Source organism: Zingiber officinale, chromosome 8A, assembly GCF_018446385.1.
Source record: "Zingiber officinale cultivar Zhangliang chromosome 8A, Zo_v1.1, whole genome shotgun sequence".
In the NCBI taxonomy this organism is placed as follows: Eukaryota; Viridiplantae; Streptophyta; class Magnoliopsida; order Zingiberales; family Zingiberaceae; genus Zingiber; species Zingiber officinale.
The window spans coordinates 120,714,429-120,740,832 of record NC_056000.1 but is presented as its reverse complement, the minus strand read 5'-3'; the positions used below and the strand labels follow the sequence as shown (position 1 = coordinate 120,740,832).

The following is a 26,404-nucleotide window of genomic DNA, read 5'->3' as shown; positions in this document are numbered from 1 at the left end:
CGTGGGTTGTTTTTTCGTTAATTGTCTTTTTTTGGGTTCCCTTCCCCCGGAAGGCGGTGGTGACCGCACGGGAAGCTGTGGTTGTTTGTTTAGTTGACTTTTAATTTACCCATTTTTGATGTCTGGCTGTTACGTCGGTGGGAGGGAGGGGTTTGACGACGAGGGTCGTTGGCAGTTTAAATAGGGAGAGTGTGATAGAAAGGACGGGTGCGATCCTACCAGTACTAATGCACCGAATCCCATCAGAACTCAGAAGTAAAGCATTCTTGGGTGAGGGCAATACTAGGATGGGTGAGCCCCTGGGAAGTCCTCGTGTTGCACCTATTTTTGTTATTTTAGTATTATTATTGTTATTGTTGTTTTTAATAAAAACGTGGTATCAGTGTGTCTATTTTCCGTTGGTTGTTTCTTCGTTAATTGTCTCTTTTTTTGGGTTCCCTTCCCAAGGAAGGCAGAGGTGCCCCCTTGGGAAGTCCTCGTGTTGCACCTATTTTTGTTATTTTATTATTATTATTGTTATATTTGTTTTTAAAAAAAATGTGGTATCAGTGTACCTATTTTTCGTGGGTTGTTTATTTGTTAGTTGTCACTTTTTTTAGATTCCCTTCCCCCTGAAGGCGGTGGTGACCGCACGGGAAGCTGCGGTGGTTTCTTTAGTTGACTTTTAATTTTTTGATTTTTGTTGTCTGGTTATTTCGTCGGGGGGAGGGAGGGGTTTGACGGTGGAGGGTCGATTCTCGCAAGGGTCGTTGTCAGTTTAAATAGGGAGTGTGTGGTAGAAAGGAAGGGTGCGACCTGTAACGCCCGCCCTCCCTGCTACCCTAAGGGACGGGGCTACGATACTCTACGTATAAATTTTTCTTTTTAAAACAACGGAAGACTTAAAATAATTTTCATAGTTTTAATAAAACTTTTCTTTTAAATTTCTTTTGAACTATACTATCACATGGCATCAAAATCATAACATCAAATCTAGTGGAATCATAATGTCAAGCCACACATGTTTAGGTATCACAAGTCATAAAATACCAATGCATAGTTCTTTAAAGAAACTTTAAGCAGGTTCTTATTTATTTGGTTGCCTAGCCACTGCCACACACATCTTCATTGCCCCTCCTGCTGCTCCTCTAACTCATCCAGCTTTTTCCTTTATCTGTGGTACAAGGAAAGTAAGCTATGAGCACTCATGGCTCAGTAAGTTCCTTTCCTACTCACTAAAACCAACAATCAGCACATAATCAAGAATGCATCAACAAGTCATAATCTCAACTAATCATGGCATAACATAGCATTCTATTCAAGCATATCATGCATCATAATATAATCACAACTAGTCATAGCATATCAAGCATCACCATGGCCGAAACATATACATAGTGCATTGCATAAAACATAGCTAGACATGGCATAACAAACAAGTATTATGGTATATCAAAGCATGGCCGAAACATGTATATCAAAGCATCATTCCATGGCCGAAACATGTACATCAAGGCATCATCATATCTATGGCCGAAATCTATATATCAAGCATCAACAATTCCATGGTCGAACATGTCTATAAGGTATAGCATGAACATAACATAATCATACCTTATCATGGCATATCATAATCAAGAGCATAACATGAAACATAGCATAATCATAAGGTGTATGCAATATGATTTTGGAAAACATGTATCCGAAAAACATGTGTATGTCTCATGATCTTTAAAATCATTTTCTTTTACATATATACTTGAAAATAATCTCAACATAAGGGGGATCCCGGCTATGTACCACTTACATATTGCGCGCAACCTTGTAGGTCCAAGGTAGCAAGTCTTGAACCCTACGAGGCAAACATACTAGGCCCTTAGTCCTAGGGGCACTTAGGAGCCCATCCCTAACGAGGTCCTTAGTCCCGGGCGCTTATGGAGCCCACCCTTGGTACAAGCCACTCACACATAAAGTAAAGTACATGTCATACATATCATGTATCATAAAAGCATGCATCACTTAGGCACACATCATAAAAGTATGCATCACTTAGGCATACATCATGTCATAAAAGTATGCATCACTTAGGCATACATCATGTCATAAAGGTATGCATCACTTAGGCATACATCATGTCATAACAATATGCATCACTTAGGCATAGATCATAAAAACATGCATATCTTAAGCATAAGGCATATCATCAAGCATGCATATTTTATCCACATAGCTTATCATAAAAGCATGCATATTTTATCCACATAGCTTATCATAAAAGCATGCATATTTTAAGCACTCAACATAGCATTAAAGCATGCATAATTTAACCACATATCATAACATAAGCATGCATATTTTTAGCACAAAGCACATCATATCATAAAAGCATGCATATCATATCATAAGTCATAAATCACAAGCATACATATTAAGCATAAGGGTGTATCTTGTGATTATCCTATCATAGGAAACATGATATCATATTTATCTTGGTTTTAAGCTTCCTAAACCCTTGTGGCCAAAACCCTTTAGGGCTCAATTTAGGTTAAACACAACATCCAAGCATGTGGCACCTAAATTATCATCATAACATTTTCATAGGAAGCATTATAAACATGATTAACTTAGTTTCTAAGTTCCTCAAGTCCCTAATTTCATATGGCCGAAACCTTAAGGTGTAAAACAAGGTTCCATATGACATAAAAGCATGGACAACTTTAAATCATATTTATAACATTTTTACCAAGGAACAAGGTAAACACATTTGACACATTTGAATTAGTTCCTAAGTTCTTCAAGCCCTTAACATATGTCATGGCCGAAGTTTAACAATTCTCATTAGGGCTTCAAACAAGCATACAAGCATGTGAACTTGGACTAACATTATGTATAAATTCATACAAGGCATCATACAATAGTTATGGCCGAAACATACCCTAGCATCATTTTAGGTCATAAAACAACATATAGCAATTGAACCTTGGCTTTCTACTTATCATATTTCATGTAGAGTGACATGAGCATATTTAATTTAAGTCCTAGGGTTTCTAGGGCATCTATTCCTTCATGACCGATGCATTCAAGGGTTCATTTAGGTCATGGAAAAATTATACAAGCATGTGAAACAATCAACACATTATCCTATTTTCATAATAAGTACTTTTAACACATTTGGTTTCATTTCTAAGGCCTCTAGGTCTTTTAAACCCTACTTGGCCGAAACTCACAGAATATGAACTTGCTTCAAATAGCCTAAAAGCATGAGAATTTATACAAGTTTCATAGCATGTATAAGGACAAGCATAATGAGTATACATATGAATTGTGTCTTAGGCTTTCTAGGTTTCTTTTCCTCTTTTTCTCTTATTTTTTTCTCGTGGCCGAAACCTACCATTCTTTAGCTAGGTTTTTAAGTGGCCTAAATCATGAAAAACCTAAGTAAGTTTCATGGCAAAAGTTACTAAGAAACATGTATACAAATTGGTTCATGAATAAGCTAGGACCCCTTGTGGTCATACATGTTATATGTCATGCAACTAATTTTTCTACACCCTAATTAAGCATGAGGGCATTAACCAACTTTCATATCTAAATAGCACAGAGGTCTTGAGCATATTAAAATTTTGTTTAAGCTTTTCTAAGTCATCCATCTCATCATGGCCGAAAAACCCTAAGAAGGAGTTCATGAAATTCTAGCAATATTCAAGCATACAAGTCCTTTAAGATCTTTGTATTCTATCACATGAGCATGGTTATTTAAATTTCAAGGTCTTCCTAACCCTAAACCCTTTCTTGACCGAATCATATGAGTGGGTTTTCTCTTAGTTTCAAATATCTTCTAAGGAAGGAAAACTAATACATGATCCTTAATATTTCATAGGGAGAACCTTGTACTAGTTGGGTAAAAAAATAGATTTTCCCTAGCCTCTTAAGAATATTTTTGGCCAAAATTCTAGGGTTCAGTACTCCTCTGATCAAGCATCATATAGGTATAAAAGTATGAAGAAGAACCCCTTTACATAGCATAGAAAAATCCATCATGTAGTGAAGACTAGTTTAAACAACATTAGATTTTGAAAGCTCTTCTTGGCCGCATTTTCTCAAACTTATTTCTAGGTTTTAAAATCTTCTTAAAATCCGAAAAGCACATAAAAGCCTTGTACCACAGGTGAGGGGAAAGCTTACATCCTTTTCGCTTGTGGATCTAAGGTATGGTGAAGAAGAAGTAGCCTCTTCTTCTAGTTCCTTTCCCTTGATTCCCTTGCTAAGTCCTCCTTGTATCTTAGGTTTTCTTAGGAGAAAACCTTGGCTTGGGGCCGAAAATGGAGGAGAGGAGAACTGAGGTTTCGGTGAGGGAGAGGAGAGAATGAGAAAAATGAGAGAAAATAGAATTTTCCCTTTACATATTCTCTTTTATGTTAAGGGGGAAGAGGTAGCAAACTTAGTTTTTGCTTTCCTTCTCCCTTAGCCTTTTTTTAATTTTATTTTTATTTTTTTTTATTTATTTATCCTCATCATTCATGGTGAAATAAGGGGGAATGAATCCCCTTAATTCCTCTTTAAACATTTCGGCAAAATCAAAGAGGAAGAGGGAGAGGAAGGGAGGAAGGCAAGTTGCCTTTCTCTTGCTCTTATCTTGTTTCCTTTTGGCTAGCTTTTACTCTCATCTTTACCATAAGTTTCCCTCCTTTGCTATCAACATATTATTCCTATCCCAACTGGTTATTACCCATTAATTCTATGAAATATAATATAAGAGGTTCAAGGTTCAATCCTTGACCTCTCCCAATTTTTATTTCTTTTTATTTCCTTTTTGGTTCAACTCACTTCCAATTATTTTTCTAAGGCAAAATCCTACATTCATATATTTATCTTACAAACTTAGTGGGTATTACACGATCAAACCAGCACTAATGCATCGGATCCCATTAGAACTCCGAAGTTAAGCTTGCTTGGGCGAGGGCGGTACTAGGATGGGTGACCCCCTGGGAAGTCCCCGTGTTCACCTATTTTTGTTATTTTAGTATTATTATTGTTATTGTTATTTTTAATAAAAATGTGGTATCAGTGTGCCTTTTTTTCGTGGGTTGTTTATTCGTTAATTGTCTATTTTTTTTGGGTTCCCTTCTCCCGGAAGGCAATGGTTACCGCACGGGAAGCAGCGGTGGTTTGTTTAGTTAACTTTTAATTTTTCATTTTTTGTTGCCTGGTTGTTTCGTGCTTGGGGGGGGGGAGGGGTTTGACGGCGGAGGGTCGATTCACGCGAGGGCCGTTTGCGGTTTAAATAGAGAGAGTGTAGTAGAAAGGACGGGTGCGATAATACCAGCAGTAATGCACCGGATCCCATCAGAACTCCGAAGTTAAGCTTGCTTGGGCGAGGGCGGTACTAGGATGGGTGACCCCCTGGGAACTCTTCATGTTGCACCTATTTTTGTTATTTTAGTATTATTATTGTTATTGTTGTTTTTAATAAAAACATTGTATCAGTGTGTCTATTTTCCGTAGGTTGTTTATTCATTAATTGTCTCTTTTTTTGGGTTCCCTTCAACCGGAAGGCGGTGGTGACCGCACGGGAAGTTGCGGTCGTTTGTTTAGTTGACTTTTAATTTTTTGATTTTTATTGTCTTGTTGTTTCGTCGGGGGGAGGGAGGGGTTTGGCCGCGGAGGGTCGATTCGCGCGAGGGTCGTTGGCGGTTTAAATAGGGAGAGTGTGGTAGAGAGGATGGGTGCGATCATACCAGCACTAATGCTCCGGATCCCATCAGAACTCCGAAGTTAAGCGTTCTTTTTGCGAGAGCAGTACTAGGATGGTTGACCCCCTAGGAAGTCCTCGTGTTGCACCTATTTTTGTTATTTTAGTATTATTATTGCTATTGTTGTTTTTAATAAATGCGTGGTATCCGCGTGTCTCTATTTTCGGTGGGTTGTTTATTCGTTAATTGTCTCTTGTTTGGGGTTCCCTTCGTCCGCGTCCGCATCCGGGAAGGCGGCGGTGACCCCACGGGAAGCTGCGGTGGTTTGTTTAGTAGGATTTTAATTTTTTCGATTTTTGTTGCCGGGTTGTTTCGTCTGGGGGAGGGAAGGGTTTGGCGGCGGAGGGTCGATTCGCGCGAGGGAGGGCCATTGGCGGTTTAAATAGGGAGAGTGTGGTAGAGAGGATGGGTGTGATCATACCAGTACTAATGCACCGGATCCCATAAGAACTCCGAAGTTATGCGTGCTTGGGCGAGAGCAGTACTAGGATGGGTGACCTCCTAGGAAGTCCTCGTGTTGCACCTATTCTTGTTATTTTAGTATTATTTTTGCTATTGTTGTTTTTAATAAAAGCGTGGTATCCGCTTGCCTCTATTTTCCGTGGGTTGTTTATTCGTTAATTGTCTCTTGTTTGGGGTTCCCTTCGTCTGCGTCCGCGTCCGCGTCCGGGAAGGCGGCGGTGACCGCACGGGAAGCTGCGGTGGTTTGTTTAGTCGACTTTTAATTTTTCGATTTTTGTTGTCAGTTTGTTTCGTCGGGGGGAGGGAGCGGTTTGGCGACGGAGGCACGATTCGCATGAGCGAGGGCCGTTGGCGGTTTAAATAGGGAGAGTGTCGTAGAGAGGATGAGTTAGATCATACCTGCACTAATGCACCGGATACCATCAGAACTCCGAAGTTAAGCGTTCTTGGGCGAGAGCAGTACTAGGATGGGTTACCCCCTGGGAAGTTCTCGTGTTGCACCTATTTTTGTTATTTTAATATTATTATTGTTATAGTTGTTTTTAATAAAAACGTGGTATCATTGTGTCTTTTTTTCGTGGGTTGTTTTTTCGTTAATTGTCTCTTTTTTTGGGTTCCCTTCCCCCGGAGGGGGGTGGTGACCGCATCGGAAGCTGCGGTGGTTTGTTTAGTTGACTTTTAATTTTTAGATTTTTGTTATTTGGTTGTATTGTCGGTGGGGGGGTTGGGGGAGGGTCGATTCGCGCGATAGTCGTTGGCGGTTTAAATAGGGAGAGTGTGGTAGAAAGGATGGGTGCGATCGTACCAGCACTAATGCACTGGATCCCATCAGAACTCCGAAGTTAATCTTGTTTGGGCGAGGGAAGTACTAGGATGGGTGACCCCCTGGGAAGTCCTCGTGTTGCACATATTTTTGTTATTTTAGTATTATTCTTGTTATTGTTATTTTTAATAAAAACATGGTAGCAGTGTGTCTATTTTCCGTGGGTTGTTTATTCGTTAATTGTCTCTTTTTTTGTGTTCTCTTCTCCCGGAAGGCGGTGGTGACTGCACGGGAAGCTGCGGTGGTTTGTTTTGTTGAGTTTTAATTTTTCGATTTTTGTTGTCTGGTTGATTCTTCGGGGGGAGGGAGGTGTTTGTCGGCGGAGGGTCGATTCGCGTGAGGGCCGTTAGCGGTTTAAATAGGGAGAGTGTGGTAGAAAGGACGGGTGCGATCATACCAGCACTAATGCACTGAATCCCATCAGAACTCCGAAGTTAAGCTTGCTTGGGCGAGGGCAGTACTAGGATGGGTGACGCCCTGGGAAGTCCTCGTGTTGCACCTATTATTGTTATTTTTGTATTATTATTTTTATTGCTCTATTTTAAAAAAAACATGGTATCAGTTTGTCTATTTTCCATGGGTTGTTTACTCATTAATTGTTTCTTTTTTTAGCTTCCCTTCCCCCAGAAGGCGGTGGTTACCGCACGGGAAGCTGCGATGGTTTGTTTAGTTGACTTTTAAATTTTCGATTTTTGTTGTCTATTTTCTTGTCGGGGGGAGGGAGGGGTTTGACGGCGGAGGGTCTATTCGCGCGAGGGCCGTTGGCGGTTTAAATAAGGAGAGTGTGGTAGAAAGGACAGGTTCGATCACACCAGCACTAATGCACCGGATCCCATTAGAACTCCGAAGTTATGCTTGTTTGGGCGTGGGCAGTACTAGGATGGGTGACCCCCTGGGAAGTCCTCGTGTTGCTCCTATTTTTATTATTTTAGTATTATTATTGTTATTGTTGTTTTTAATAAAAACGTGGTATCAGTGTGTCTATTTTCCGTGGGTTGTTTATTCGTTAATTGTCTCTTTTTTTGGGTTCCCTTCCACCGGAAGGCGGTGGTGACCGCACGGGAAGTTTTGGTGGTTTGTTTAGTTGACTTTTAATTTTTCGATTTTTGATGTTTGATTGTTTCGTCGGGGGGAGGGAGGGGTTTGACGACGGAGGGTCCATTCGTGCGAGGGCCATTGGCGGTTTATATAGGGAGAGTTTGGTAGAAAGGACGGGTGTGATCACACCGGCACTAATGCATCAGATCCCATCAGAACTCCGAAGTTAAGCTTGCTTGGACGAGGGCAATACTAGGAAGGGTGACCCCTTGAGAAGTCCTCGTGTTGCACCTATTTTTGTTATTTTAGTATTATTATTGTTATTGTTGTTTTTAATAAAAACGTGGTATCAGTGAGTCTATTTTTCGTCGGTTATTTATTCGTTAATTGTCTTTTTTTAGGTTCCCTTACCCCGGAAGGCGACGGTGACCGCACGGTAAGCTGCGGTGGCTTGTTTAGTTGATTTTTAATTTTTCGACTTTTGTTGTCTGGTTGTTTCGTCGGGGGGGGGGGGGGGGGGGGGGTTTGACGGCGGAGGGTAGATTTGCACGAGGGTCGGTGGCGGTTTAATTATAGGGAGAGTGTGGTAGAAAGGACGGGTGCAATCATACCAACACTAATGCATTGGATCCCATTAGAACTCCGATGTTAAGCTTGCTTTGGCGAGGGCAGTACTAGGATGGGTGACCCCCTTGGAAGTCCTCGTGTTGCACCTATTTTTGTTATTTTAGTATTATTATTGATATTGTTGTTTTTAATAAAAACATGGTATCAGTTTGTCTATTTGCCGTGGGTTGTCTATTCGTTAATTGTCTCATTTTTTGGGTTCCCTTCCCCCGGAAGGCGGTGGTGAACGCACAGGAAGCTGCGGTGGTTTGATTAGTTGACTTTTAAATTTTTGATTTTTTGTTGTCTGGTTGTTTCGTCGGGGGGTGGGAGGAGTTTGACGGCGGAGGGTTGATTCGCGTGAGGGTCGTTGGCGGTTTAAATAGGGAGAGTGAGGTACAAAGGTCGGGTGCGATCACACCGGCTCTCATGCACCGGATCCCATCAGAACTCCGAAGTTATGCTTGCATGGGAGAGGGCAGTACTAGGATGGGTGGCCCCCTGTGTAGTTCTCGTGTTTTACCTATTTTTGTTATTTTAGTATTATTATTGTTATTGTTGTTTTTGATAAAAATGAGGCATCAGTGTGTCTATTTTCCGTGGGTTGTTTATTCATTAATTATCTCTTTTTTTGGGTTCGCTTCCCTCGGAATGCGGTGGTGACCGCACGGAAAGTTGCGGTGGTTTGTTTAGTTGACTTTTAATTTTTTGATTTTTGTTGTCTAGTTATTTCGTCGGCGGAGGGAGGGGTTTAACGGCGGTGGGTCAATTCGCACGATGGTCGTTGGCGGTTTTAATAGGGAGAGTGTGGTAGACAGGATGGGTGCGATCACACCAGCACTAATGCACCGGATCCCATCAGAACTCCGAAGATAAGCTTGCTTGGGCGAGGGCAGTACTAGGATGGGTGACCCCCTGGGAAGTCCTCGTGTTACACCTATTTTTGTTATTTTAGTATTATTTCTGTTATTGTTGATTTCATTAAAAACGTGGTATCAGTGTGTCTATTTTTCGTGAGTTGTTTATTCGTTAATTGTCTCTTTTTTTGGGTTCCCATCCCCCGGAAGGCGGTGGTGACCGCACGGGAAGCTGCGGTGGCTTGTTTATTTGACTTTTAATTTTTATTTTTTTGTTGTCTGGTTGTTTCGTCAGGGGGAGGGAGGGGTTTGACGGCGGAGGGTCGATTCGCACGAGGGTCGTTTGTGGTTTAAATAGGGAGAGTGTGGTAGAAAGGGCGGGTGCGATCATACCAACACTAATGCACCGGATCCCATCAGAACTCCGAAGTTAAGCTTGCTTGGGCGAGGGCAGTACTAGGATGGGTGACCCCCTTGGAAGTCCTCATGTTGCACCTATTTTTGTCATTTTAGTATTATTATTCTTGTTTTTAATAAAAATGTGGTATCAATGTGTCTATTTTCCGTGGTTTGTTTATTCGTGAATTGTCTCTTTTTTTGGGCTCTCTTCCCTCGGAAGGCAGTGGTGACCGCACGGGAAGCTGCGGTGACTTGTTTATTTGACTTTTAATTTTTAGATTTTTGTTGTCTGGTTGTTCCATTGGGGGGTGGGAGGAGTTTGACGGCGGTGGGTCGATTCGGGCGAGGGTCGTTGGCGGTTTAAGTCGGGAGAGTGTGGTAGAGAGGTTGGGTGCGATCATACCAGCACTAATGCACCGGATCCCATCAGATATCCGAAGTTAAGCGTGCTTGGGTGAGAGCATTACTAGGATGAGTGACCCCCTGGGAAGTCCTCGTGTTGCACCTATTTTTGTTATTTTAGTATTATTATTGTTATTGTTGTTTTTAATAAAAACGTGATATCAGTGTGTCTATTTTTCGTGAGTTGTTTATTCGTTAATTGTCTCTTTTTTTGGGTTCCCATCCCCCGGAAGGCGGTGGTGACCGCACGGGAAGCTGCGGTGGCTTGTTTATTTGACTTTTAATTTTTTGATTTTTGTTGTCTTGTTGTTTCGTCAGGGGGAGGGAGGGGTTTGACGGCGGAGGGTCGATTCGCGCGAGGGTCGTTTGTGGTTTAAATAGGGAGAGTGTGGTAGAAAGGACGGGTGCGATCATACCAACACTAATGCACCGGATCCCATCAGAACTCCGAAGTTAAGCTTGCTTGGGCGAGGGCAGTACTAGGATGGGTGTCCCCTTGGGAAAATCCTCGTGTTGCACCTATTTTTGTTATTTTAGTGTTATTATTGTTATTGTTATTTTTAATAAAAACGTGGTATCAGTGTGTCTATTTTCCGTGGGTTATTTATTCGTTAATTGTCTCTTTTTTTGGATTCCCTTCCCACGGAAAGTGGTGGTTACCGCACAGGAAGCTGCGGTGGATTGTTTAGTTGACATTTAATTTTCTGATTTTTGCTGTCTGGTTGTTTCGTCGGGGGGAGGGAGGGGTTTGACGGCGGAAGGTCGATTTGCGCGAGGGTCATTGGCGGTTTAAAAAGGGAGAGTGTGGTAGAAAGGACGGGTGCGATCATGCCAACACTAATGCACCGGATCCCATCAGAACTCCGAATTTAAGCTTACTTGGGCGAGGCTAGTACAAGGATGGGTGGCTCTTTGGGAAGTCCTAGTGTTGAACCTATTTTTGTTATTTTAGTATTGTTATTGTTATTGTTGTTTTTAATAAAAACGTGGTATCAGTGTGTCTATTTTCCATGGGTTGTCTATTCGTTAATTGTCTCATTTTTTGGGTTCCCTTCCCCCGAAAGGCGGTGGTAACCGGACAAGAAGCTGCGGTGGTTTGATTAGTTGACTTTTAAATTTTTGATTTTTTGTTGTCTGGTTGTTTCGTCGGGGGGAGGGAGGAGTTTGACGGTGGAGGGTTGATTCGCGCGAGGGCCGTTGGCGATTTAAATAGGGAGAGTTAGGTAGAAAGGACGGGTGTGATCACACTGGCACTAATGCACCGGATCCCATCAGAACTCCGAAGTTATGCTTGCATGGGAGAGGGCAGTACTATGATGGGTGACCACCTGGGTAGTCCTCGTGTTGCACCTATTTTTGTTATTTTAGTATTATTATTGTTATTTTTGTTTTTGATAAAAATGTGGTATTAGTGTGTCTATTTTCCGTGGGTTGTCTTTTCGTTAATTGTCTCTTTTTTTAGGTTCCCTTACCCCGGAATGCGGTGGTGACCGCACGGAAAGCTGCGGTGGTTTGTTTAGTTGAATTTTAATTTTTCGATTTTTCTTGTCTGGTTGTTTCGATGAGGGGAGGGAGGGGTTTGACGGCGGAGGGTCGATTCGCGCGAGGGTCATTGGTGGTTTTAATAGGGAGAGTGTGGTAGACAGGACGGGTGCGATCACACCAGCACTAATGCATCGGATCCCATCAGAACTCCGAAGTTAAGCTTGCTTGGGCGAGGGCAGTACTAGGATGGGTGACCCCCTGGGAAGTCCTCGTGTTGCACCTATTTTTGTTATTTTTGTATTATTATTGTTATTGTTGTTTTTATTAAAAACGTGGTATCTGTGTGTCTATTTTCCGTGAGTTGTTTATTCGTTAATAGTCTCTTTTTTTGGGTTCCCATCCCCCGGAAGGCGGTGGTGACCGCACGGGAAGCTGCAGTGGCTTGTTTATTTGACTTTTAATTTTTTGATTTTTGTTGTCTGGTTGTTTCGTCAGGGGAAGGGAGGGGTTTGATTGCGGAGGGTTGATTTACGCGAGGGCCGTTGGCGATTTAAATAGGCATAGTGTTGTAGAAAGGACGGGTGCGATCATACCAGCACTAATGCACCGGATCCCATCAGAACTCCGAATTTAAGATTGCTTGGGCGAGGGCAGTACTAGGATGGGATACTCCCTGGGAAGTCCTCGTGTTGAACATATTTTTGTTATATTAGTATTATTATTATTGTTGTTGCTTTTAATAAAAACGTGGTATCAGTGTGTCTATTTTCCGTGGGTTTTTTATTCGTTAATTGTCTCTTTTTTAGGATCCCTTCCCCCGGAAGGCGGAGGTAACCGCACGGGAAGCTATGGTGGTTTATTTAGTTGACTTTTAATTTTTCGATTTTTGTTGTCTGGTTGTTTCGTCGGGGGGAGGGAGGGGTTTGACGGCGGAGGGTCGATTCACGCGAGGGTCGTTGGCGGTTTAAATAGGGAGAGTGTGGTAGAAAGGACAGGTGTGATCATACCAGCACTAATGCACCGGATCCCATCAGAACTCCGAAGTTAAGCTTGCTTGGGCGAGGGCAGTACTAGGATGGGTGACCCCCTGGGAAGTATTATCCACCGCAGCTTCCCGTGCGGCCACCACCTATTTTTATTATTTTAGTATTATTATTATTATTGTTGTTTTTATTAAAAACGTGGTATCAGTGTGTCTATTTTACGTAAGTTGTTTATTTATTAATTGTCTCTTTTTTTGGGTTCCCTTCCCCAGGAAGGTGGTGGTGACCGCACGGGAAGCTGCGGTGGATTATTTATTTGACTTTTAATTTTTTGATTTTTGTTGTCTGGTTGTTTCGTTAGGGGGAGGGAGGGGTTTGACGGCGAAGGGTCGATTCGTGCGAGGGTCGTTGGCTGTTTAAATAGGGAGAGTGTGGTAGAAAGGATGGGTGCGATCATACCAGCACTAATGCACCAGATCCCATCAGACCTCCGAAGTTAATATTGCTTGGGCGAGGGCAGTACTAGGATAGGTGATCCCCTGGGAAGTCCTCGTGTTTAACCTATTTTTGTTATTTTAGTATTATTATTATTATTGTTGTTTTTAATAAAAATGTGGTATCAGTGTATCTATTTTCCTTGGGTTTTTATTTCGTTAATTGTCTCTTTTTTTAGGTTCCCTTCGCGCGGTAGGAGGAGGTGACCGCACGGGAAGCTGTGGTGGTTTGTTTAGCTGACTTTTAATTTTTCGATTTTTGTTGTATGGTTGTTTCGTCGGGGGGAGGGAGGGCTTTGACGGCGAAGGGTCGATTCGCGTGAGGGTCGTTGGCGGTTTTAATAGGGAGAGTGTGGTAGAAAGGACGGGTGCGATCATACCAGCACTAATGCACCAGATCCCTTCAGAACTCCGAAGTTAAGCTTGCTTGGTAGAGGGCAGTACTAGGATGGGTGACCCCCTAGGAAGTCCTCGTGTTGAACCTATTTTTTTTTTTTTAGTATTATTATTGTTATTGTTTTTTTTTAATAAAAACGTGGTATCAGTGTGTCTATTTTCTGTGGGTTGTCTATTCGTTAATTGTCCCATTTTTTGGGTTCCCTACCCCCGGAAGGCGGTGGTGACCGCACAGGAAGCTGCAGTGGTTTGTTTAGTTGACTTTTAATTTTTTGTTGCCTGGTTGTTTCGTCGGGGGGAGGGAGGGGTTTGACGACGGAGGGTCGATTCGCGCGAGGGCCGTTGGTGGTTTAAATAGGGAGAGTGTGGTAGAAAGGACGGGTGCGATCACACCAGCACTAATGCACCGGATCCCATCAGAACTCCGAAGTTAAGCTTGCTTGGGCGAGGGCAGTACTAGGATGGGTGACCCCCTGGGAAATCCTCGTGTTGCACCTATTTTTGTAATTTTAGTATTATTATTGTTATTGTTATTTTTAATAAAAACATGGTATCAGTGTGCATATTTTCCGTGGGTTGTTATTTCGTTAATTGTCTTTTTTTTTTGGTTCCCTTCCACCAGAAGGCGGTGGTGACCGCACGGGAAGCTGCGGTAGTTTGTTTAGTTGATTTTTAATTTTTTGTTTATTGTTGTCTGGTTGTTTCATCTGGGGGAGGGAGGGGTTTGACGGCTGAGGTTCGATTCGCGCGAGGGTCGTTGGCGGTTTATATAGGGAGAGTGTGGTAGAAAGGATGGGTGCGATCATGCTAGTACTAATACACCCGATCCCATCAGAACTCCGAAGTTAGGCGTGCTTGGACGAGAGCAGTACTAGGATGGGTGACCCCTTGGGAAGTCCTCGTGTTGCACCTATTTTTGTTATTCTAGTATTATTTTTGTTATTGTTGTTTTTAATAAAATCGTAGTATCAGTGTATCTATTTTCTGTGAGTTATTTTTTCGTTAATTGTCTCTTTTTTTGGATTCTCTTCTCTCGGAAGGTGGTGGAGACCGCACGGGAAGCTGCGGTGGTTTGTTTAGTTAACTTTTAATTATTTGATTTTTGTTGTCTGGTTGTTTCATCGGGGGGAGGGAGGGGTTTGACGACGGAGGGTCGATTCGCGCGAGGACCATTGGCGGTTTAAATAGGAGAGTGTGGTAGAAAGGATGGGTGCGATCATGCTAGCACTAATCCACCGGATCCCATCAGGACTCCAAAGTTAAGCGTGTTTGGACGAGAGCAGTACTAGGATGGGTGACCCCCTGCAAAGTCCTCGTGTTGTACCTATTTTTGTTATTTTAGTATTTTTATTGTTATTGTTGTCTTTAATAAAAACGTGGTATCAGTGTTTCTATTTTTCATTGGTTATTTATTCGTTAATTGTCTCTTTTTTTAGGTTCCCTTAGGTGACCGCACGGGAAGCTACGGTGGTTTGTTTAGTTGACTTTTAATTTTTCGATTTTTGTTGTCTGGTTGTCTCGTCGGGGGGAGGGAGGGGTTTGACGGCGGAGGGTCGATACGCACGAGGGTCGTTGGTGGTTTAAATAGAGAGAGTGTGGTGGAAAGGATCGCTGCGATCATACCATCACTAATGCATCGGATCCCTACAGAACTCCTAAGTTAAGCGTGCTTGGGCAGATTAGTACTAGAATGGGTGACCGCCTGGGAAGTTCTCGTGTTGCACATATTTTTGTTATTTTAGTATTATTATTGTTATTGTTGTTTTTAATAAAAACACGGTATCAGTGTGTTTATTTTCCGTGGGTTATTTATTCGTTAATTGTCTCTTTTTTTGGGTTCCCTTCACCCGGATGGTGGTGGTGACCGCACGGGATGCTGCGGTGGTTTGTTTAGTTGACTTTTTATTTTTTGATTTTTGTTGTCTTGTTGTTTCGTCGGGGGGAGGGAGGGGTTTGACGGCGGAGGGTTGATTCGCGCGAGGGTTGTTGGCGGTTTAAATAGGGAGAGTGTGGTAGAAAGGATGGGTGCGATCGTACCAGCACTAATGCATTGAATCCCATCAGAACTCCGAAATTATGTGTGCTTGGGCGAGAGCAGAACTAGGATGGGTGACACCCTGGGAGGTTCTCGTGTTGCACCTATTTTTGTTATTTTAGTATTATTATTGTTATTGTTGTTTTTAATAAAAACGTGGTATCAGTGAGTATATTTTCCGTTGGTTGTTTATTCGTTAATTGTCACTTTTTTTGGGTTCCCTTCCCTCGTAAGGTGTTGGTTAGCGCACGAGAAGCTGCTGTGGTTTGTTTAGTTGACTTTTCATTTTTAGATTTTTGTTGTCTGGTTGTTTCGTCGGGGGGAGGGAGGGGTTTGACGGTGGAGGGTCGATTCGCGCGAGGGTCGTTAGTGGTTTAAATATGGAGAGTGTCGTAGTAAGGATCGGTTCGATCATGCCAGCACTAATGCACCGGATCCCATCAGAACTCCGAAGTTAAGCGTGCATGGACAAGAGCAATACTAGGATAGATGGCCCCCCGGGAAGTCCCCGTGTTGACCCTATTTTTGTTATTTTAGTATTATTATTGTTATTGTGGTTTTTTAATAAAAACGTAGTATCAGTGTGCCTATTTTTCATGGGTTGTTTATTCGTTAATTGTCTCATTTTTTGGATTACCTACCCCAGGAAGGCGGTGGTGACCGCACGGGAAGCAGCAGTGGTTTGATTAGTTGACTTTCAATTTTTCGATTTTTGTTGTTTGGTTGTTTCGTCGGGGGGAGGGAGGGGTTTGACGGCGGAGGGTCGATACGTGCGAGGGTTGTTGGTGGTTTAAATAGGAATAATGTGGTAAGAATGATGGTTGCGATTATACCAGCACTAATTCACCAGATCCCAGCAGAACTCCGAAGTTAAGCATGCTTGGACGAGAGCAGTACTAGGATGGGTGACCCCCTGGGACGTCCTCGTGTTGTACCTATTTTTGTTATTTGTGTATTACTTTTGTTATTGTTGTTTTTAATTAAAACGTGGTATCAGTGTGTCTATTTTCCGTGGGTTGTTTATTCGTTAATTGTCTCTTTTTATGGGTTCCCTTAGTCCGCGTCCGCGTCCGCGTCTGCGCCCGCGTCCTAGAAGGCGGTGGTGACCGAACGGGAAGCTGCGGTGGTTTGCTTAGTTGACTTTTAATTTTTCGATTTTTGTTGTCGGGTTGTTTCGTCGGGGGGAGGGAGGGGTTTGGCGGTGGAGGGTCGAATCGCGCGAGGGTCGTTGGCGGTTTAAATAGGGAGAGTGTGGTAGAGAGGATGGGTGCGATCATACCAGCACTAATGCATCTGATTCCATCAGAACTCCGAAGTTAAGCGTGCTTGGGCGAGAGCATTACTAAGATGGGTGACCCCCTGGGAAGTCCTCGTGTTGCACCTATTTTTGTTATTTTTTTATTATTATTGCTATTTTTTTTAATAAAAGCGTGGTATACGCGTGTGTCTATTTTCCGTGGGTTGTTTATTCGTTAATTGTCTCTTTTTTTGGGTTCCCTTCGTCCGCATCTGCGTCCGGGAAGGCGGCGGTGACCGCACGGGAAGCTGCGGTGGTTTGTTTAGTTGACTTTTAATTTTTCGATTTTTGTTGTCGGGTTGTTTCGTCGGGGGGAGTGAGGGGTTTGGCGAAGGAGGGTCGATTCGCGCGAGGGCTGTTAGCGGTTTAAATAAGGAGAGTGTGGCAGAGAGAATGAGTGCGATCATACCAGCACTAATGCACCGGATTCCATCAGAACTCCAAAGTTAAGCGTGCTTGGGCGAGAGCAGTAGTAGGATGGGTGATCGCCTGGGAAGTACTCGTGTTGCACCTATTTTTGTTATTTTAGTATTATTATAGTTATTTTTTTTAATAAAAACGTGGTATCAGTATTTCTATTTTCCGTGGGTTGTTTATTCGTTAATTGTCTCTTTTTTTTTGTTCCCTTCCCCCGAAAGGCGGCGGTGACCGTGTAACAACCTAAATTTCCTTAATTCGAGTCTTTAAATAATTTAAAAATATTTAAAAATGTAATAGAAATATTCTAGGGATCTTTAGAAATTTTTAGAGTATCTTTATGTAATTTTTGGAGGTCGTTTGGTATTTTTACTAAACAAAGGAAATTTTGACAAAAAAATGTCCAAGCCGAGGTTCAAACCAGCAACCTCTGACTTGGTCAAAACCCGGCTAACTAAGTGGGCCAGCGGTCATTGCTGATCAAATAAGGGACGAAATTAATTTAAGTGGTAGTTGAGTAGTAGTAGTTAAACAGAAAACAATTGGAAATAAAAGGCTCGGCTGAGGATTCGAACCTGCGACTCCAACCAGAACCGAACCTAAGTTGTTCCCGTTGACCAAGTGTTCAAGCGGATGATTCTTAATAAGAAGGGAAGTGAAATATATTTAAGTATTAGTTGGTTAACAGAATATTGGATTTATAAAGGGAGAACTTAGGGATTGATTTTTACGGTAACCTAATTTTTCCTTTCCCTTCTCCCTCTCATGGGCGCGGCGATTCTCTTCGGGCAAAAACGAAGGAGAGCTAGGGCATTGTCTTCCGGCGGCCGACCAAGGTCTTCCGAGGGGTTTTCTCCACGCCATCACGATCCTTCGTTGAGGAGGACCCATGGGCACGAAGAGGAGGCCAAGATCTCAGCCAACCGAAACCTTAGAGCTCTTCTCCTTTGGTTTGAATCCAAGAATCATTGTAAGTGCTTTCCTCACTTGCAGAAGAGTAGCTACGAACTCCGATTCGTGTTTTCCTTTGAGTTTTTGGAATGAGTTGAATGGAATTCGTGATTTGTTAGGGATATGGTTCTTGTTAACGTTACTTGTTTCCTCCGGTTTTAAGGTGCTCTTTCCGTGGTAAGTTAAGTTCGAGGAATCTTTAGGTAAGATCTTGTTACAGAAGCATGATTTTAGGCTATAAGGTTTTGATCTTTCAACTATGCCAGATCTTGTTCGGTTATGTTTATGTCTCATTGAATGGATTTGGAGTTGTGGATTCGATTTGTGTTTTCTCTTTGAAACCATGATGGTGTTGTTGGGTTGAATTCGAAGAGTTTTGGTGTTCTTTGATTGGCTCGAATTTTTTTGGACAGAATTAGGTAAGTTGACTTCTGATTCCTATCCTGTGTTGGTTCTTCAAGATAGTTTTAAGTTTCGGATATAATTGGGTTTTCGTAGAGGATGCATCGCGTTCCAGTTTTACGGGTATTTTGTGAACAGATCTTGTAATTTAACCTTCTGAATAAGGTATTATTTAATATGGATGTGTGAATAATTATGTGTGTAATGGAATGTCCTTTGTTTGGTAATGCTGGTAATTTGTTGTGGTTACTAAAGTTATACAGGAATTTTTAATATAACCAGGAATAGGAAGTTTCAATTAAGCTTGGTTTAACGTAGGGTACATCTAAAGGAGGTGTTCGATGATGTGTGATGCCAGGACTATGGGAGAAACTTGGGGCATTTTTAAGTTTCCGCATTTTAGTAATTAATAAACATTTGAAGTTGTATTTTAAATTCATGTCATTTGGGATTATTTTTTTTTAGATTGCATGGAGATGAGTTCCGTTTAATAAGTAGATATTTTGATGTTTGTCACTTATTTAACTGCGCGAGTGTTTGATATATATTCCAGCCGCCTGTGGCTGATGTATACTATGTATGTATCTCAGTTTATGGTCACCGGTACAGGGGAGACTCTGCCGAAATTTTTCGGTAAGGACTCCTCGTGGTTTCGATCATACCGGTTAAGTAGAGTCAGTAGTTAAGTAACGGTCACCCTTAGAGAGTAGTATAGTAGTGAGAAGGGTGGTCGTTACAGTTGGTATCAGAGCAGTCCCCATTCTCCAGCATCACACATCAGCACCATCCTTGCCGTCTTCAAGTAAGAAAGTATTTAAGTTTTCTTTTATGCTTTTCCTTATCATTTGCTGTATAGAGTGTTTGCTCATATGCGCTTTAGTAAGATAGAAGTTTTGTTTCTCTTATATTCATATACATAAGTATGTTTAGAAAGGAAAGAGAAGATATCAAGCCTTTTTCTCTGCATAACTAGATGTCAAGAAGAGAACACTCCCGTACGTTCGTACTGAGGACCGAGCACAGAAGAACAAGAAAGACCCAAGCAGGAAAACGTTCGGGTAGTCTGTGAGTATCCAGAAGTATTTCCAGAAGAGTTACCTGAACTACCTCCCAACAGAGAAGTGGAGTTTGAAATTGAATTGGTTCCTGACACCAACCCAATTTCAAAAGCTCTATACCGAATTTCTCTAGCAGAGATAAAAGAGTTACAAGAACAATTTCAGTAGTTACTTGACAAGGGTTTCATCTGCCCTAGTCATTCACCCCGGGGAGCTCCAGTGTTGTTTGTTAAGAAGAAAGACGGTCTATGCGGATGTGCATAGATTTTAGAGCGCAGAGTGAAGTAACAGTTAAGGACAAGTACCCTCTTCCCAGAATAGATGATCTATTTGATCAGCTAAAGAGGGCAACAATGTTCTCTAAAATATACCTACGTTCTAGGAACCATCAGTCGAAAGTGAAAGGAAGTGATGCGTCCAGAACAGTTTCCAAGACCAGATATGGATACTATGAATTCGTAGTCATGCCATTTGGTGTGACTAATGCACCTACGGTCTCCAGGAACTTTATAACAAGTCTTCCAAGGACCCCTAGTGAGTACAATACGATATGAATGATAGAGGACCGAGAAGTTAAGAGACTAAGGAACAAAGAGTACCATTAGTGAAAGACATTTAGAACCAGAAGCACGAGGAAGTTACTTAGGAGCGTGAGGATAGTATGAGACAGAAATATCTGGAATTATTCTAAGTTCGAGGACAAACTTTTTATAAGGTATGGGGAATTGTAACAACCCATATTTCCTCAATTCGAGTCCTAAAAGTAATTTAAAAATATTTAAAAATGCTATAGAAATATTATAGGGATTTTTAGATAATCTTTATGCAATTTTTGGAGGTCGTTTGGTATTTTTACTAAACAAAGGAAGTTTTGACAAAAAATGTCCAAGCCGAGGTTCGAACCAGCAACCTCTGACTCGGTCAAAACCCGGCTAACCAAGTGGGCCAGCGGTCATTGCTAATCAAATAAGGGACGAAATTAATTTAAGTGGTAGTTGAGTAGTAGTAGTTAAACAGAACTTAGGGATTGATTTTTACAGTAACCTAATTTTTCCTTTCCCTTCTCCCTCTCCTGCGCGCGGCGGTTCTCTTCGGTCGAAAACGAAGGAGAGCTAGGGCATTGTCTTCCGGCGGCCGACCAAGGTCTTCCGAGGGGTTTTCTCCACGCCATCACGATCCTTCGTCGAGGAGGGCCCGTGAGCACGAAGAGGAGGCCAAGATCTCAGCCAACCGAAACCTTAGAGCTCTTCTCCTTTGGTTTGAATCCAAGAATCATTGTAAGTGCTTTCCTCACCTGCAGAAGAGTAGCTACGAACTCCGATTCAGTGTTTTCCTTTGAGTTTTCAGAATCAGTTGAACGGAATTCATGATTTGTTAGGGATATGGTTCTTGTTAACGTTACTTGTTTCCTCCGGTTTTAAGGTGCTCTTTCCGTGGTAAGTTAAGTTCGAGGAATCTTTAGGTAAGATCTTGTTACAGAAGCATGATTTTAGGCTATAAGGTTTTGATCTTTTAACTATGCCAGATCTTGTTCAGTTCTGTTTATGTCTCATTGAATGGATTTGGAGTTGTGGATTCGATTTGTGTTTTCTCTTTGAAACCATGATGGTGGTGTTGGGTTGAATTTGAAGAGTTTTGGTGTTCTTTGATTGGCTCGAATTTTTTTGGACAGAATTAGGTAAGTTGACTTCTGATTCCTATCCTGTGTTGGTTCTTCAAGATAGTTTTAAGTTTCGGATATAATTGGGTTTTCGCAGAGGATGCATCGCATTCCGGTTTTACGGGTATTTTGTGAACAGATCTTGTAATTTAACCTTCTGAATAAGGTATTATTTAATATGGATGTGTGAATAATTATGTGTGTAATGGAATGTCCTTTGTTTGGTAATGCTGGTAATTTGTTGTGGTTACTAAAGTTATACAGGAATTTTTAATATGACCAGGAATAGGAAGTTTCAATTAAGCTTGGTTTAACGTAGGGTACATCTAAAGGAGGTGTTCGATGATGTGTGATGCCAGGACTATGGGAGAAACTTGGGGCATTTTTAAGTTTCCGCATTTTAGTAATTAATAAACATTTGAAGTTGTATTTTAAATTCATGTCATTTGGGATTATTTTTGTTTTAGATTGCATGGAGATGAGTTCCGTTTAATAAGTAGATATTTTGATGTTTGTCACTTATTTAACTGCGTGAGTGTTTGATATATATTCCAGCCGCCTGTGGCTGATGTATACTATGTATGTATCTCAGTTTATGGTCACCGGTACAGGGGAGACTCTGCCGAAATTTTTCGGTAAGGACTCCTCGTGGTTTCGATCATACCGGTTAAGTAGAGTCAGTAGTTAAGTAACGGTCACCCTTAGAGAGTAGTATAGTAGTGAGAAGGGTGGTCGTTACAGTTGGTATCAGAGCAGTCCCCATTCTCCAGCATCACACATCAGCACCATCCTTGCCGTCTTCAAGTAAGAAAGTATTTTAATTTTCTTTTATGCTTTTCCTTATCATTTGCTGTATAGAGTGTTTGCTCATATGCGCTTTAGTAAGATAGAAGTTTTGTTTCTCTTATATTCATATACATAAGTATGTTTAGAAAGGAAAGAGAAGATATCAAGCCTTTTTCTCTGCATAACTAGATGTCAAGAAGAGAACGTTCCCGTACGTTTGTACTGAGGACCGAGCACAGAAGAACAAGAAAGACCCAAGCAGGAAAATGTTCGGGTAGTCTGTGAGTATCCAGAAGTATTTCCAGAAGAGTTACCTGAACTACCTCCCAACAGAGAAGTGGAGTTTTAAATTGAATTGATTCCTGACACCAACCCAATTTCAAAAGCTCCATACCGAATTTCTCTAGCAGAGCTAAAAGAGTTACAAGAACAATTTCAGGAGCTACTTAACAAGGGTTTCATCCGCCCTAGTCATTCACCCCGGGGAGCTCTAGTGTTGTTCATTAAGAAGAAAGACGGTCTATGCGGATGTGCATAGATTTTAGTGTGTCTATTTTCAGTGGGTTGTTTATTCGTTAGTTGTCTCTTTTTTTGGGTTCCCTTCCCCCGGAAGGCTGTCGTGACCGCACGGGAAGCTGTGGTGGATTTTTATTTGACTTTGAATTGTCAGATTTTTGTTGTCTGTTGCTTCATCGGGGGGATGGGGGGTGGAGGTGTTTGACGTCGGAGGGTCGATTCGCATGGGGCCGTTGGCGGTTTAAATAGGGAGAGTCTGGTAGAAAGGTTGGGTGCGATCATACCTGCACTAATGCACCGGATCCCATCAGAACTTCGAAGTTAAGCGTGTTGGGCGAGAGCAGTATTAGGATGGGTGACCCCCTACGAAGTCCTTGTGTTGCATTTATTTTTGTTAGTTTGGTATTATTATTGTTACTGTTGTTTTTAATAAAAATGTGGTTTCGGTGTGTCCATTTTTCGTGGGTTGTTTATTCGTTAATTGTTTTTTTTTGTTCCCTTCCCCCGGAAGGCGGTGATGACCGCACGGGAAGCTGCGGTGGTTTGTTTATTTGACTTTTAATTTTTTGATTTTTGTTGTCCGTTGTTTCGTCGGGGGGACGGAGGGGTTTGACGTCGGAGAGTTGATTCGCACGAGGGCCATTGGCGGTTTAAATAGGGAGAGTGTGGTAGAAAGGATGTGTGCGATCATACCAGCACTAATGCATCTGATCCCATTAGAACTCCGACGTTAAGCATGCTTGGGCGAGAGCAGTACTAGGATGGGTGACCCCCTGGGAGGTCCTCGTGTTGCACTTATTTTTGTTAGTTTGGTATTTTTATTGTTACTGTTGTTTTTAATAAAAATGTGGTTTCATTGTGTCTATTTTCCGTGGGTTGTTTTTTTGTTAATTGTTTTTTTTGTTCCCTTCCCCCGGAAGGCGGTGGTGACCGCACGGGAAGCTGCGGTGGTTTCTTTTTTTTTTTTATTTTTAATTTTTCAATTTTTGTTGTCTGGTTGTTTCCCCGGGGGGAGGGGTTTGACGGCGGAGGGTTGATTCGCGGGAGGGCCGTTGGCGGTTTAAATAGGAAGAGTGTGGTAGAAAGGATGGGTGCGATCATACTAGCACTAATGCACCAGATCCTCATCAGAACTCCGAAGTTAAGCGTATTTGAGAAAGAGTAGTACTAGGATGGGTGACCCCCTGGGAAGTCCTCGTGTTGCACCTATTTTTGTATTATTGTTGCTATTGTTTTTTTTTAATAAAAACGTGGTATCAGTGTTTCCATTTTTCGTGGGTTATTTATTCGTTAATTGTTTTTTTGTTTCATTCCCCCGGAAGACTATGGTGATCGCACGGGAAGCTGCGGTGGTTTGTTTATTTGACTTTTAATTTTTCGATTTTTGTTGTCTGGTTGTTTCGTCGGGTGGGGTGGGGGGGGGGGAGGGACGGGTTTTATGGCGGAGGGTTGATTCGCGCGAGGGTCGTTGGCGGTTTAAATAGGGAGAGTACGTGTGGTAGAAAGGATGGGTACGATCATACCAGCACTTGTGCACCGGATCCCATCAGAACTCCGAAGTTATGCGTGCTTGGGTGAGAGCAGTACTAGGATGGGTGACCCCCAGGGAAGTCCTCGGGTTACACCTATTTTTGTTATTTTAGTATTATTATTGTTATCGTTGTTTTTAATAAATACATGGTATCATTGTGTCTATTTTTCGTGGGTTGTTTATTCGTTAATTGTTTTTTTTGTTCCCTTCCCCCGGAAGGCGGTGGTGACCGTACGGGAAGCTGTAGTGGTTTGTTTATTTGACTTTAAATTTTTTGATTTTTGTTGTTTGGTTGTTTCGTCGGGGGGAGGGAGGGGTTTGACGGCAGAGGGTTGATTCGTGCGGGGGCCGTTGGCGGTTTAAATAGGGAGAGTGTGGTAGAAAGGATGTGTTCGATCATAGCAGCACTAATGTTTCGGATCCCATCAGAACTCCGAAGTTAAGCGTGACTTCCTCTCCTTTTATAACCCTCTGCGCCAGATAAAAAAGAATAAAAAGTAATAGATATTTTAAAATTCTGTTGAGAGAAAAAATCTCTCTTTTCATAACTCCCTTTTTTTTCTTCTTTTTTTTTTCTTTTATCGTGGCCGACCCCTCGCTTGGGCACCAAGCAAGGCTTGGGCACCAAGCAAGGCTTGGCCGACCCTATGCTTGGGCAACAAGCAAGGTTTGGCCGGCCCCTTGCTTGGGCACCAAGCAAGGATGTGGCCGACCCCTTTCTAGGGTAGGAAGCAAGGCTTGGCCAGCCCCTTGCTTGGGCACCAAGCAAGAATGTGGCCGACCCCTTTCTTGGGTAGGAAGCAAAATCAAAATGGATGAATGCGTGGCTTTATAGAGGTTATAACAGGGACCGAGATGAGGAATTGATTTTGGCCTCCTGATGGACTTGAGCTTCCTAGGTTCGACCCGAACACCCAACTCAAATTCATCAATAATAACTCATACCACTAAAAAGTTATTATTGAACTACCGCACCAATCCTATATTATAATATGGGCTCCAACTTATCATAAGTACGTTAGTCTCCCTGTGTTTAAGATATCATATGTCCATTAATTAAATGAGTTACTGACAACTCACTTAATTAACATCTAGCTCCACGAGTAGTACCACTCAACTTTATTATCATGTCGGACTAAGTCCACCTGTAGGGTTTACATGATAATACTTCTGAGCTCCTCAAGGGGACATCATCAACCTAAATAAATAGGATACAATTTTCTTTTATAATCAACAACACACCATATAAATGGTACTATCTCCCAACTCTACGATCCTATTGATTTAACAAATAAATCTCATCTATTGATAAGTCAAAGAAATAAATACTAAGTATACGTGTTTGTTATTATATCATGATTAAGAGAACGCACATCCATAATAACAGAGGTTCTGTTCTTTTATGCAATCAGTATAAATCGAACAACCTCAAATGGTCTTGCTCAATACACACATAGTGTACTAGTGTAATTTTATAGTCAAGACAGACTAATACCAAATTACACTACAACCGTTCCAATGGTTTATTTCTATCCATCTCGGTCGTGAGCTACTATTTATAATTTATAAGGAACTAATAACATGATCTTCTGTGTGGCACCACACACCATGTTATCTACAATATAAATTAAATGGACAACTGCAATAACATATAGGATGCAACATTTAACCAAAGTGATTCTCATTTCAAAATATAAATGTTCATACAAAAAGCTAGACTTTTAGTATACATCCTAACATTCTCTCACTTATACTAAAAGACTATGCTGTCATATATGCTGTCATACATCTGATTCTCATCCCTTCAACATGCCCATCAAAAGCTCTCACCGGAAGGGCCTTAGTGAAAGGATCTGTCAGGTTATCTGCTGATGCAATCTTGGTAACAACAACTTCTCCTCGCTTTACGATGTCTCATATCAGATGGTACTTGTGCTCAATGTGTTTACTTGCCTTATGGGCTCATGGTTCCTTCGAGTTTGCTACTGCACCACTATTATCACAATAAATTGTGATAATTTTGGACAAACCAGGAATCACATCTAAGTCTATCAAGAAGTTTCTAAGTCATACA

The 26,404-nt window shown here is 41.8% G+C and overlaps 16 non-coding genes and 20 pseudogenes across 16 annotated transcripts; all 36 read left to right on the top strand.

Moving 5' to 3' along the window:
• The first annotated feature begins 205 nt into the window (after positions 1 to 205).
• On the top strand, positions 206 to 324 carry LOC122012978 (annotated as a pseudogene).
• A 4,546-nt stretch (positions 325 to 4,870) lies between these two features.
• On the top strand, positions 4,871 to 4,990 carry LOC122012965 (annotated as a pseudogene).
• A 298-nt stretch (positions 4,991 to 5,288) lies between these two features.
• LOC122012908 lies at positions 5,289 to 5,407 on the top strand. The gene has a single exon (XR_006120349.1). It is a non-coding gene; the product is annotated as a 5S ribosomal RNA (ribosomal RNA).
• Positions 5,408 to 5,703: 296 nt separating this feature from the next.
• LOC122012954 lies at positions 5,704 to 5,823 on the top strand (annotated as a pseudogene).
• A 316-nt stretch (positions 5,824 to 6,139) lies between these two features.
• Positions 6,140 to 6,258, top strand: LOC122013235. The gene has a single exon (XR_006120554.1). It is a non-coding gene; the product is annotated as a 5S ribosomal RNA (ribosomal RNA).
• A 319-nt stretch (positions 6,259 to 6,577) lies between these two features.
• LOC122012949 lies at positions 6,578 to 6,698 on the top strand (annotated as a pseudogene).
• A 287-nt stretch (positions 6,699 to 6,985) lies between these two features.
• Positions 6,986 to 7,104, top strand: LOC122012919. The gene has a single exon (XR_006120360.1). It is a non-coding gene; the product is annotated as a 5S ribosomal RNA (ribosomal RNA).
• A 296-nt stretch (positions 7,105 to 7,400) lies between these two features.
• LOC122012921 lies at positions 7,401 to 7,519 on the top strand. Its single transcript, XR_006120361.1, has one exon. It is a non-coding gene; the product is annotated as a 5S ribosomal RNA (ribosomal RNA).
• A 296-nt stretch (positions 7,520 to 7,815) lies between these two features.
• LOC122012939 lies at positions 7,816 to 7,934 on the top strand. The gene has a single exon (XR_006120377.1). It is a non-coding gene; the product is annotated as a 5S ribosomal RNA (ribosomal RNA).
• Positions 7,935 to 8,230: 296 nt separating this feature from the next.
• Positions 8,231 to 8,349, top strand: LOC122012941 (annotated as a pseudogene).
• A 303-nt stretch (positions 8,350 to 8,652) lies between these two features.
• LOC122012952 lies at positions 8,653 to 8,771 on the top strand (annotated as a pseudogene).
• A 297-nt stretch (positions 8,772 to 9,068) lies between these two features.
• Positions 9,069 to 9,187, top strand: LOC122012994 (annotated as a pseudogene).
• Positions 9,188 to 9,482: 295 nt separating this feature from the next.
• Positions 9,483 to 9,601, top strand: LOC122013237. Its single transcript, XR_006120556.1, has one exon. It is a non-coding gene; the product is annotated as a 5S ribosomal RNA (ribosomal RNA).
• Positions 9,602 to 9,897: 296 nt separating this feature from the next.
• LOC122012914 lies at positions 9,898 to 10,016 on the top strand. Its single transcript, XR_006120355.1, has one exon. It is a non-coding gene; the product is annotated as a 5S ribosomal RNA (ribosomal RNA).
• Positions 10,017 to 10,306: 290 nt separating this feature from the next.
• On the top strand, positions 10,307 to 10,425 carry LOC122012923. The gene has a single exon (XR_006120363.1). It is a non-coding gene; the product is annotated as a 5S ribosomal RNA (ribosomal RNA).
• Positions 10,426 to 10,721: 296 nt separating this feature from the next.
• LOC122012913 lies at positions 10,722 to 10,841 on the top strand. The gene has a single exon (XR_006120353.1). It is a non-coding gene; the product is annotated as a 5S ribosomal RNA (ribosomal RNA).
• Positions 10,842 to 11,137: 296 nt separating this feature from the next.
• Positions 11,138 to 11,256, top strand: LOC122012990 (annotated as a pseudogene).
• A 297-nt stretch (positions 11,257 to 11,553) lies between these two features.
• LOC122012957 lies at positions 11,554 to 11,672 on the top strand (annotated as a pseudogene).
• Positions 11,673 to 11,968: 296 nt separating this feature from the next.
• Positions 11,969 to 12,087, top strand: LOC122013229. The gene has a single exon (XR_006120549.1). It is a non-coding gene; the product is annotated as a 5S ribosomal RNA (ribosomal RNA).
• A 296-nt stretch (positions 12,088 to 12,383) lies between these two features.
• Positions 12,384 to 12,502, top strand: LOC122012938. Its single transcript, XR_006120376.1, has one exon. It is a non-coding gene; the product is annotated as a 5S ribosomal RNA (ribosomal RNA).
• A 295-nt stretch (positions 12,503 to 12,797) lies between these two features.
• LOC122012945 lies at positions 12,798 to 12,917 on the top strand (annotated as a pseudogene).
• A 315-nt stretch (positions 12,918 to 13,232) lies between these two features.
• LOC122012968 lies at positions 13,233 to 13,351 on the top strand (annotated as a pseudogene).
• Positions 13,352 to 13,647: 296 nt separating this feature from the next.
• LOC122012958 lies at positions 13,648 to 13,766 on the top strand (annotated as a pseudogene).
• A 290-nt stretch (positions 13,767 to 14,056) lies between these two features.
• Positions 14,057 to 14,175, top strand: LOC122013225. The gene has a single exon (XR_006120545.1). It is a non-coding gene; the product is annotated as a 5S ribosomal RNA (ribosomal RNA).
• A 296-nt stretch (positions 14,176 to 14,471) lies between these two features.
• On the top strand, positions 14,472 to 14,590 carry LOC122012932. The gene has a single exon (XR_006120372.1). It is a non-coding gene; the product is annotated as a 5S ribosomal RNA (ribosomal RNA).
• Positions 14,591 to 14,885: 295 nt separating this feature from the next.
• LOC122012955 lies at positions 14,886 to 15,004 on the top strand (annotated as a pseudogene).
• A 282-nt stretch (positions 15,005 to 15,286) lies between these two features.
• Positions 15,287 to 15,404, top strand: LOC122012986 (annotated as a pseudogene).
• A 296-nt stretch (positions 15,405 to 15,700) lies between these two features.
• On the top strand, positions 15,701 to 15,819 carry LOC122012983 (annotated as a pseudogene).
• A 296-nt stretch (positions 15,820 to 16,115) lies between these two features.
• On the top strand, positions 16,116 to 16,234 carry LOC122012976 (annotated as a pseudogene).
• A 297-nt stretch (positions 16,235 to 16,531) lies between these two features.
• Positions 16,532 to 16,650, top strand: LOC122012964 (annotated as a pseudogene).
• A 327-nt stretch (positions 16,651 to 16,977) lies between these two features.
• Positions 16,978 to 17,096, top strand: LOC122012917. The gene has a single exon (XR_006120358.1). It is a non-coding gene; the product is annotated as a 5S ribosomal RNA (ribosomal RNA).
• A 308-nt stretch (positions 17,097 to 17,404) lies between these two features.
• Positions 17,405 to 17,523, top strand: LOC122012915. Its single transcript, XR_006120356.1, has one exon. It is a non-coding gene; the product is annotated as a 5S ribosomal RNA (ribosomal RNA).
• Positions 17,524 to 23,069: 5,546 nt separating this feature from the next.
• Positions 23,070 to 23,187, top strand: LOC122012946 (annotated as a pseudogene).
• A 291-nt stretch (positions 23,188 to 23,478) lies between these two features.
• LOC122012927 lies at positions 23,479 to 23,597 on the top strand. The gene has a single exon (XR_006120367.1). It is a non-coding gene; the product is annotated as a 5S ribosomal RNA (ribosomal RNA).
• A 291-nt stretch (positions 23,598 to 23,888) lies between these two features.
• LOC122012973 lies at positions 23,889 to 24,008 on the top strand (annotated as a pseudogene).
• A 300-nt stretch (positions 24,009 to 24,308) lies between these two features.
• Positions 24,309 to 24,427, top strand: LOC122012944 (annotated as a pseudogene).
• The last annotated feature ends 1,977 nt before the right edge of the window (positions 24,428 to 26,404 follow it).